We start from the raw sequence: 3,609 nt of genomic DNA, 5'->3' as shown, positions 1-3,609 counted from the left end.
GCCGCATGGTGAGTCGAAAGGTATTTTAATAATATAACTGAACAGGCAATATAGCAGGGAACACAGGCGAGAACACAGAGCCATGGAAATGACGCTCTACACACCTAGAGGATTCCTACTTAATCTGGAAAAATTTTTACTGTTGTATAAAAAGACACTTCGCCAAGCTAGAACAGCTTATTTCTCATCATTAATAGAAGAGAACATAAATAATCCTAGGTTTCTCTTTAGTACAGTTGCTCAACTTACACAGAGTCATGGCTCTGTTGAGCCATCCATTCCCTTAGCCCTCAGCAGTCATGACTTTATGGTATTCTTCTTAAATAAATTTGATTGTATTAAAAATAAAATCTTTGACATACTCCCGAAGATGTTTATTTCATCCTCAGCAAGTGAGACAACATTGGAAGTAACTGAACCTGATTTGTGTTTGGACTGTTTTGATCCTGTGGAGCTTCCTGAGTCATCAGAAATATGAGCTTCATCTAAACCTTCAACTTGTATGTTAGACCCAATCCCAACCAAATTATTTAAGGAAGTGTTCCCTCTGATTACTAGCCCCCTTTTAGATATGATTAATCTATCCTTAGTAAATGGATATGTACCACAAGCTTTTAAGGTAGCTGTAATTAAACCTTTACTTAAGAAACCTTCGCTTGATCGAGATGACTTGAAAAATTACAGACCTATATCCAATCTTCCGTTCTTATCTAAAATTCTTGGGAAAATAGTTGCTAATCAAATGCGTGAGCATTTACACAGCAATGACCTTTTTGAAGAATTTCAGTCAGGTTTCAGAGCTCGTCATAGCACTGAAACTGTCAGTATCTGGGCTGTGTTTGTGTTTTGGTGTTGCTACATGTGCTCTGTTTCAGACGGTGCTGGAGCTCTCAGGTGTGCTGGGTGACAGGTGCGACTTGTTCCACTGATTACTATGAGGAGTACTTAAGTAGGAGGCTGCCAGCATTTCAATGCAAGAGTGTTTTGCCACCAGTGGTACAAACTCGAGCCACCCTCTAAGTTTATGCTTCATTCTTTGACCTCGTTTAACGTTGTTTTTTGCTTCTCTGCAGATTTTGATAGCCTAAGCTTAGGATCTATGTCACTGAGTTTCTGACTATGTTTCTGGAAGTTATTCTGGATGATCCAGCCCGTCTACGTTCTGTGGATTCTTATCCTGTCTTCTGCCTTCATTTGGATTCACATCAAGCTGGCAGCTTCCTGCTCTCTTCATCTCCTGAGCCAAGCCACAAGCGTACCCTGTCCACCCTCCAACGTAAGCCACCGCACATCGAACTTGTTCCTTTGTTCCGAGCTCACACAGAACAGCACCAAGTGAACTACAGATATCCCTGCTTAAGACCTGGATCCTCAATCTCATTCCCCCTGGCAACCTGACCACCATTACTCAGTAAGCTGATCTCAGAATCATTTTAATTATTTGTTCTTAGTTTCATTTTTCCTCCTGTTACCCGTGCTCATCCATTCTCTTCACTTCTCTCCCTACAGTGAGATTTTTGTCCGTTTAGTTCCTGATTACATCATCAATAAAACAGTCTTTATTTTACTTCCTCCTCCTGAGTGTTCTCTGTATGTGGGTCAGAGCTATTTCAAATACAATGACAGAAACAATTCTGCTGAAAGTCACTAATAATATTCTTATGACTTCAGATAATGGACTTGTGTCTGTTCTAGTCCTGTTATATCTCAGTGCTGCATTTGATACAGTCGATCACAATATTCTCTTAGAAAGGCTGGAATATGCTGTTTGGATCAGGGGAACAGCGCTAGGCCGGTTTAAATGTTTGTCAGATTCCAGTTTGTTCATGTAAATAAGAAACCATCTTCAAACTCCAGGGTTAATTGTAGAGTACCACAGAGTTCAGTACTTGGGCCAATTCTCTTTAATGTGTGTGTGTGTGTATGTATGTATGTGCTTCCAATAGGTAAAATTATCAGGCAGCATCATAATCAGGAGTCTTTAAAAAAAAAAAAAAAAAAAAGAAAAGAAACTGCTATTCATTCACTTAACCTGGATGGCATTAAATTGACCTCCAGTAATAAAGTAAAAAACCTTGGTGTTGTTTTTGACCAGGACATGTCATTTAAATCCCATATTAAATAGGTTTCTAAGATTTCCTTTCACCTCCAGAACATTGCCAAAATTAGAAATATCCTATCCTATCCAGGAGTGACGCTGAAAAACTATTTGTTACTTCAAGGCTGGACTATTGTAATTTGTTAGTATCAGGATGTCCGCAAAATGCAGTTAAAAGCCTTCAGCTGATTCAACTGCAGCAAGAGTTCTGATGAAAAATAAAAAGATCATATTTCTCCTGTTTTGGCTTCCCTTCATTGGATCCCTGTTAAATAGAGAGAACAGAGCAGAGACACAAAAAGAACACAGAAGCACTGATCCAGGAGTACTTTCTTTGGGAAGGAAAAGTAAATGTTAATGGATGTAGATCCTTTAGTCGTTTCACCTAGAAAGAAAGAACAGAAACTCTCCAGAAAGGTGTCAGGTAGACACAGAGCCAGGCCAGGTGTAGCTTCTAGGAAGAGAATAGAGAGAACAAGGTTAAAAGCTGAAATAACAGCATATAAATATATAAAGCCCTTAATGATCTAGCTCCATCAAACATCAGAGATCTGATTGTTCCATATGTTCCTAACAGAGCACTCTGTTCTCAGACTGCAAGTTTACTGGTGGTTCCTAGAGTCTCTAGAAGTAGAATGGGAGGCAGATCTTTTAGTTATCAGGCTCCTCTCCTTGTGAACCAGCTCCCAGTTTTAGTCCGTGAGGCACACACCCTGTCTACTTTTAAGGCTAGGCTTAAAACTTTTCCTTTTTGATAAAGCCTAAACTCTTCCTAGAAGCTACACCTGGCCTGACTCTGTGTTTACCTGTAACATCTTTCTGGAGGGGGGCATCGTCCAAGCTTCTGCTTGCAACAACTTAATGCTCACCCTCTACCGATGATCCACATGGCCCTGTCTTTTAGTGTTTAACTCTTTCTCTCTCCTAGACATGGCTACTGACTGAGCTTCTACTGTAACTAATTATATTTGCTCTATTTCAGACTCTAACCTTGAAAACTGGCTCAGTTTCTGTTCTTTCTTTCTAGATGAAACGACTAAAGGAGCTACATCCATTAACATTTACTTTTCCTTCCCATAGAAAGTACTCCTGGATCAGTGCTTCTGTGTTCTTTATCTCTCTGCTCTGTTCTCTCAAACCCCCAGTCTTGGCAGATGGCTGCTCACACTGAGCCTGGTTCTGCTGGAAGTTTCTTCCTGTTAAAAGGGAGTTTTTCCTCTCCACTGTTGCTACATGCATGCTCAGTGTGAGGGATTGCTTCAAAGTCAACGCCAGTGACTGTCCACGGTCACTACATGCTCATCCAGGAGGATTGACTGCTACAAGTCTCTGACTCGATACAATCTGCTGGGTTTCCTTTGATAGAAAAACTTTTTATCCAATTTGAATAAATAACTGAATCTGACTGCACTGTTCAATGGTTAGGATTAATTCGAATGCATGTACCTGACTTTTGTGAAGTGCCCTGAGACATGTGTTGTGAATTGGCACTATATAAATAAACAGAATTT

General features: G+C 40.1%; 1 long non-coding RNA gene across 1 annotated transcript; it reads left to right on the top strand.

Moving 5' to 3' along the window:
- Positions 1–998: 998 nt before the first annotated feature.
- LOC124876997 lies at positions 999–1,567 on the top strand. The gene is made up of 2 exons (XR_007040425.1): positions 999–1,411; positions 1,510–1,567. It is a non-coding gene; the product is annotated as an uncharacterized LOC124876997 (long non-coding RNA).
- The last annotated feature ends 2,042 nt before the right edge of the window (positions 1,568–3,609 follow it).

The sequence above is a fragment of the Girardinichthys multiradiatus genome, chromosome 1 (assembly GCF_021462225.1).
Source record: "Girardinichthys multiradiatus isolate DD_20200921_A chromosome 1, DD_fGirMul_XY1, whole genome shotgun sequence".
In the NCBI taxonomy this organism is placed as follows: Eukaryota; Metazoa; Chordata; class Actinopteri; order Cyprinodontiformes; family Goodeidae; genus Girardinichthys; species Girardinichthys multiradiatus.
Note: the sequence above shows the minus strand (reverse complement) of the source record. Positions and strands in the feature narration are given on the sequence as shown.